General features: G+C 62.1%; 1 non-coding gene across 1 annotated transcript; it reads right to left on the reverse strand.

The window, feature by feature from the left end:
* Window positions 1–6,670: 6,670 nt before the first annotated feature.
* LOC131862762 (5S ribosomal RNA) lies at window positions 6,671–6,789 on the reverse strand. Its single transcript, XR_009361699.1, has one exon. It is a non-coding gene; the product is annotated as a 5S ribosomal RNA (ribosomal RNA).
* Window positions 6,790–7,256: the final 467 nt, after the last annotated feature.

A 7,256-nucleotide genomic window follows, 5' to 3' on the forward strand; every position in this document is an offset into this window, starting at 1 on the left:
TCCAAGACCCATGATGGGTCCACGAGAACAAAAATGTGTTCCGAGACTTAATAAACAAATATTGGGTTTTAGGAGAAGAAACATGCTCTGATGCCCAAAACGAGAATCGACCCCGAAAAGGCCACAGGCCAAAAGTGGGATGCGAGACAAAAAAAAATGGGACCCGAGGACCAAAATTGGGTTCCCAGGTCGAAGACAGGGCAACCGGACAAGAAACGACCTCTAAGGCTCGAAATGAGTCCCGACGACTAAAACTTGACAAGAAGCACCCATCAGGCACCCAACTCGACACCCATGGGATGCCGACCCACCCGGGCTTCCACCTAGCACACCTTGGCACCCACCCACCCTCGCACCCAACCTCGCACCCAACTTAGCACCTTTGAACCCACATTGGCACTCACCCTGACCCTGGCACCTTGGAACCCACATTGGCACTCACCTTGACCCTGGCACCCACCTTTGCACTCACCTTGGGACCCACCCTGGCTCCCACCTCGGCACCCACCCAGACACCCACCTTGGTTCCTTGGCACCCACCTTGGATCCTTGGCACCCACCCCGACACCCACCTTGGCACGCAACTTGGCTACTTGCCACCCATCTTGGCTCCTTGACGCCCACCCCGACAACCACCCCGTGACCTACCCTGGCTAGGGTTGGTGCACACCCACCCTGGTGCCCACCTTGGCACCCACCCTATGACCCACCTTGGCACGCACCTTAGTACCCACCCCGTTACCCACCCTAGGACCCACCCCGTGACCCACCTTGGCCAGGGTGGGTGCCTTGGTGCGCACAACTTGCCTGGGCTGCACACCAGGGCGGGCTCAAGATGGCACCCGCGTTCCGTTTTTTTCACTATCTTTCAAAACGGAAATTTTAAAATCTCATTTTTTTCTTTTTTTTGCCTTTTCTGGAAATTAGTGAAGGCAGCGCATCAAAGGTGCGCAATGCTGGTGCGAACCCGGGAGCGCTCCGATGTGTGCTCCAAGGTGCGGCGTGCACGAAGTCCGAGCCCGGTTTGCCCCGGGTGCGCACCTCGCGTGCACCTTCGCCGGGGTGAGCACCTTGGCTGGGTTGCGCGCCCTGGTGCGTACCAAGGAGCGCTCTGAAGTGTGCTCCAAGGTGCGGCGTGCACGAAGTCGGAGCCCGGTTTGCCCCGGGTGTGCACCTCGGGTGCGCACCTCGCGTGCACCTTCGCTGCGGTGGGCACCTTGGCTGGGTTGCGCGCCTTGGTGGGCACCATGCAGTGCACGAAGTCGGAGCCCGGTTTGCCCCGGGCGCGCACCTCCGCCAGGGTGGGCACCTTGGTGCGCACAACTTGCCTGGGCTGCGCACCAGGAAGGGCTCAAGATGGCACCCGCGTTCCGTTTTTTTCACTATCTTTCAGAACGGAAATTTTAAAATATCGTTTTTTTTTGCCTTTTCTGGAAATTAGTGAAGGCAGCGCATCAAAGGTGCGCAACGCTGGTGCGAACCTGGGAGCGCTCCGATGTGTGCTCCAAGGTGCGGCGTGCACAAAGTCGGAGCCCGGTTTGCCCCGGGTGCGCCCTGGTGGGCACCATGGTGCGCACCAAGGAGCGCTCCGAAGTGTGCTCCAAGGTGCGGCCTGCACGAAGTCGGAGCCCGGTTTGCCCCGGGTGTGCACCTCGGGTGGGCACCTTGGTGCGCATGCCTTGCCTGGGCTGCGCACCAGGGCGGGCTCAAGATGGCACCCGCGTTCCTTTTTTTTCACTATCTTTCAAAACGGAAATTTTAAAATCTCATTTTTTTTTGCCTTTTTCTGGAAATTAGTGAAGGCAGCGCATCAAAGGTGCGCACCTCGCTGCCCACCACGGTGCGCAACGCCGGTGGGCACCCGGGAGTGCTTCGAAGTGTGCTCCAAGGTGTTGCGTGCACGTTGTCGGAGCCCGGTTTGCCCCGGGTGCGCACCTCGCGTGCACCTTCGTCGGGGTGGGCACCTTGGCTTGGTTTGCCCCGGCTGCGCTCCGAAGCGGGGTTATTGGAGCGCCGCCTCTTTTTTTGTCGGAGCGTTTGGTGGGGTTTCTCGCATTGGCTCTTCCGAGGCCCGGTTGCCACCCTGGCGCGCACGAAGTCGGAAGTAGGGTTAATTGCCCGGGTGCGCACCTTTGCCAGGGTGGCACCTTACCTGGGCTGCGCACCAGGGCGGGCTCAAGATGGCACGCGCGTTCCGTTTTTTTCACTATCTTTCAAAACGGAAATTTTAAAATCTCCTTTTTTTTTTGCCTTTTCTGGAAATTAGTGAAGGCAGCGCATCAAAGGTGCGCACCTCGCTGCCCACCTTGGTGTGCTCTGAGGTGCGCACCCGGGAGCGCTACGAAGTGTGCTCCAAGGTGCGGCGTGCACGTTGTCGGAGCCCGGTTTGCCCCGGGTGCGCACCTCGCCTGCACCTTGGCCGGGGTGGGCACCTTGGCTGGGTTTGCCCAGGGTGCGCTCCGAAGCGGGGTTACTGGAGCGCCCCCTCTTTTTTTGTCAGAGAGTTTGGTGGGGTTTCTCGCATTGGCTCTTCCCAGGCCCGGTTGTTGGGTGCGCTCCCACCCTGGCGCGCGCGAAGTTGGAAGTTGGGTTAATTGCCCGGGCGCGCACCTTCGCCAGGGTGGGCACCTTGGTGCGCAAACCTTGGCTGGGCTGCGCACCAGGGCGGGCTCAAGATGGCACCAGCATTCCCTTTTTCTCACTATCTTTCAAAACGGAAATTTTAAAATCTCGTTTTTTTTTTGCCTTTTATGGAAATTAGTGAAGGCATCGCATCAAAGGTGCGCACCTCGCTGCCCACCTTGGTGTGCTCCGAGGTGCCCACCACGGTGCGCAACGCCGGTGCGAACCCGGGAGCGCCCCGATGTGTGCTCCAAGGTGCGGCGTGCACGAAGTCGGACCCCGGTTTGCCCCGGGTGCGCACCTCGCGTGCACCTTGGTGCGCACACCTTGGCTGGGTTGCGCGGCCTGGTGGGCACCATGGTGCGCACCAAGGAGCGCTCCGAAGTGTGCTCCAAGGTGCGGCGTGCACGAAGTCGGAGCCCGGTTTGCCCCGGGTGCGCACCTTCGCCGCGGTGGGCACCATGGCGTGCACGAAGTCGGAGCCCGGTTTGCCCCGGGTGCGCACCTCGCGTGCACCTTCGCCGGGGTGGGCACCTCGGCTGGGTTGCGCGCCCTGGTGCGCACCAAGGAGCGCTCTGAAGTGTGCTCCAAGGTGCGGCGTGCACGAAGTCGGAGCCCGGTTTGCCCCGGGTGTGCACCTCGCGTGCACCTTCGCTGCGGTGGGCACCTTGGCTGGGTTGCGCGCCTTGGTGGGCACCATGCAGTGCACGAAGTCGGAGCCCGGTTTGCCCCGGGCGCGCACCTCCGCCAGGGTGGGCACCTTGGTGCGCACAACTTGCCTGGGCTGCGCACCAGGAAGGGCTCAAGATGGCACCCGCGTTCCGTTTTTTTCACTATCTTTCAGAACGGAAATTTTAAAATATCGTTTTTTTTTGCCTTTTCTGGAAATTAGTGAAGGCAGCGCATCAAAGGTGCGCAACGCTGGTGCGAACCTGGGAGCGCTCCGATGTGTGCTCCAAGGTGCGGCGTGCACGAAGTCGGACCCCGGTTTGCCCCGGGTGCGCACCTCGCGTGCACCTTGGTGCGCACACCTTGGCTGGGTTGCGCGCCCTGGTGGGCACCATGGTGCGCACCAAGGAGCGCTCCGAAGTGTGCTCCAAGGTGCGGCGTGCACGAAGTCGGAGCCCGGTTTGCCCCGGGTGCGCACCTCGCGTGCACCTTCGCCGCGGTGGGCACCATGGCGTGCACGAAGTCGGAGCCCGGTTTGCCCCGGGTGCGCACCTCGCGTGCACCTTCGCCGGGGTGGGCACCTTGGTGTGCAGACCTTGGCTGGGTTGCGCGCCCTGGTGGGCACCATGGTGCGCACCAAGGAGCGCTCCGAAGTGTGCTCCAAGGTGCGGCCTGCACGAAGTCGGAGCCCGGTTTGCCCCGGGTGTGCACCTCGGGTGGGCACCTTGGTGCGCATGCCTTGCCTGGGCTGCGCACCAGGGCGGGCTCAAGATGGCACCCGCGTTCCTTTTTTTTCACTATCTTTCAAAACGGAAATTTTAAAATCTCATTTTTTTTTGCCTTTTTCTGGAAATTAGTGAAGGCAGCGCATCAAAGGTGCGCACCTCGCTGCCCACCACGGTGCGCAACGCCGGTGGGCACCCGGGAGTGCTTCGAAGTGTGCTCCAAGGTGCTGCGTGCACGTTGTCGGAGCCCGGTTTGCCCCGGGTGCGCACCTCGCGTGCACCTTCGTCGGGGTGGGCACCTTGGCTGGGTTTGCCCCGGCTGCGCTCCGAAGCGGGGTTATTGGAGCGCCGCCTCTTTTTTTGTCGGAGCGTTTGGTGGGGTTTCTCGCATTGGCTCTTCCGAGGCCCGGTTGCCACCCTGGCGCGCACGAAGTCGGAAGTAGGGTTAATTGCCCGGGTGCGCACCTTTGCCAGGGTGGGCACCTTACCTGGGCTGCGCACCAGGGCGGGCTCAAGATGGCACGCGCGTTCCGTTTTTTTCACTATCTTTCAAAACGGAAATTTTAAAATCTCCTTTTTTTTTTGCCTTTTCTGGAAATTAGTGAAGGCAGCGCATCAAAGGTGCGCACCTCGCTGCCCACCTTGGTGTGCTCTGAGGTGCGCACCCGGGAGCGCTACGAAGTGTGCTCCAAGGTGCGGCGTGCACGTTGTCGGAGCCCGGTTTGCCCCGGGTGCGCACCTCGCCTGCACCTTGGCCGGGGTGGGCACCTTGGCTGGGTTTGCCCAGGGTGCGCTCCGAAGCGGGGTTACTGGAGCGCCCCCTCTTTTTTTGTCAGAGCGTTTGGTGGGGTTTCTCGCATTGGCTCTTCCCAGGCCCGGTTGTTGGGTGCGCTCCCACCCTGGCGCGCGCGAAGTTGGAAGTTGGGTTAATTGCCCGGGCGCGCACCTTCGCCAGGGTGGGCACCTTGGTGCGCACACCTTGGCTGGGCTGCGCACCAGGGCGGGCTCAAGATGGCACCAGCATTCCCTTTTTCTCACTATCTTTCAAAACGGAAATTTTAAAATCTCGTTTTTTTTTTGCCTTTTATGGAAATTAGTGAAGGCATCGCATCAAAGGTGCGCACCTCGCTGCCCACCTTGGTGTGCTCCGAGGTGCCCACCACGGTGCGCAACGCCGGTGCGAACCCGGGAGCGCCCCGATGTGTGCTCCAAGGTGCGGCGTGCACGAAGTCGGACCCCGGTTTGCCCCGGGTGCGCACCTCGCGTGCACCTTCGCCGGGGTGGGCACCTCGGCTGGGTTGCGCGCCCTGGTGCGCACCAAGGAGCGCTCCGAAGTGTGCTCCAAGGTGCGGCGTGCACGAAGTCGGAGCCCGGTTTGCCCCGGGTGCGCACCTCGCGTGCACCTTCGCCAGGGTGGGCACCTCGGTGCGCACACCTTCTCAATGTTTTCTTGCCTTTTCTGGAAATTGGTGAAGGCAGCGCATCAAAGGTGCGCACCTCGGTGTGCTCCGAGGTGCGAACCCGAGAGCGCTCCGAGGTGCCCACGAAGTCGAAAGTCGGGTTAATTGCATTGTTTTCCCCGGGTGCGCTCCGAGGTGCGCAACATCGGCGCGCACCAAGGAGGGCTCCGAAGTGTGCTCCAAGGTGCGCACGATGGCGTGCACCTCTGGTGCGCACGATTCGGAGCTCGGTTTGACCGGGGTGCGCACACCTTGGCTGGGTTGCGCACCTTTTGTGCGCTCCAAGGTGCGCACGAAGTCGGAGCTCGGTTTGCCCCGGGTGCGCACCTTCGCCAGGGTGCGCACCTTGATGCGCACGCCTTGGCTGGGCTGCGCACCTTGGTGGGCGCCATGGTGCGCACCTTTCGTGCGCTCCAAGGTGCGCACGAAGTCGGAGCTCGGTTTGCCCCGGGTGCGCACCTTGGTGGGCGCCATGGTGCACTCCGAGGTGCCCAAGATTGGTGCGCACCAAGGAGCGCTCCGAAGTGCGCTCCAAGGTGCGCGCGAAGTCGAAAGTTGGGTTAATTGTCCGGTTTGCCTCGGGTGCGCACCTTGCGTGCACCTTCGCCAGGGTGGGCGCCTTGGTGCGCACACCTTGGCTGGGCTGCGCACACCTTGGCACCCGCGTTTCCTTCATTTTAAATTTTTTTTTTTTACAATCTCTCAAGTGGGAAATTCTATAATCTCAACTTTTTTTGCCTTTTCAGGAAACTTTTGAATGGAGCGCATCATTGGTGCGCTCCGAAGTGTGCTCCAAAGCTCTCTCCAGCTGCGTGCACCTGCCCCGGCCGCGCACCCGGCCCCGCCCAGCTTCGCTCACCTGTCCCGGGCGTCTGGTGCGGAACCTTAGAGTAAGAAACATCACCGTGCACCTTGGCCAACGTGCGCGACTCGACCGAGCGCACACTGGCCGAGGTGCACACCGATTTCACCTGGGTGCGCGCGCAGCACCTCGGGCGCACCGGGGTGCGCGCACAACGCCCGGGTTGCACCGTGGCCTGTGTGCTCGGGGCGCCTCGGGTGCGCGCTCGGTGTCGCCCCCGCGCGCGCGGTAGTGCGGGCAGCGCACCCCGGCCCGGCCCGGCCCCGACGAGAACGCAAACGGGCAAAAGGTTTATTCAAATAGCATTGCGACGCCCGGCGAAAAACTAAAAAAGGGTGCAACACCGGGACTTCCCGGGAGGTCACCCATCCCAGTACTACTCCGGCCCAAGCGCGCTTAACTGCGGAGTTCTGATGGGATCCGGTGCACTAACGCTGGTATGATCGCACCCGTTATGAGCTTGTCGCAGTGTGTACTTAGCAAACCGCGACCCACGTGCGAATCCACCCCGGCCACCCACCCCCGTCGAGGTGCACACCCTCCCTCGCGAAGTGCGCCCCGTTCGCCAAGTGTGAGCCCTGCCCGGGTGCGCGCACCTTGCTAGGGCGTCGGGTGTGCACCCGGCCCGGCCTACGTGCGTGCACCTGGAGGGGGCGTCGTGTGCGTGCAGTGTCCCGTCTGCAACGCGGTGCCCACACACCACCTCGGGCGCAACGACCTGCGCTCACATGTGGGCCGAGTGCACCTTGGTGCATGTTCGGGGCGCCTCGGGTGCACGCTCGATCTTGCCCCGGTGCACCAAGGCGCTCGGTTTGCCCCGGGTGCGCACTTGGTGCAAGGTGGGCACCCAAAATAGGGATCAAGCACCAAAACACAAGTTTCGGGATGCAAAATGGGACCCAAGGACCACAAATGCGT

Source organism: Cryptomeria japonica, unplaced genomic scaffold (assembly GCF_030272615.1).
Source record: "Cryptomeria japonica unplaced genomic scaffold, Sugi_1.0 HiC_scaffold_51, whole genome shotgun sequence".
In the NCBI taxonomy this organism is placed as follows: domain Eukaryota; kingdom Viridiplantae; phylum Streptophyta; class Pinopsida; order Cupressales; family Cupressaceae; genus Cryptomeria; species Cryptomeria japonica.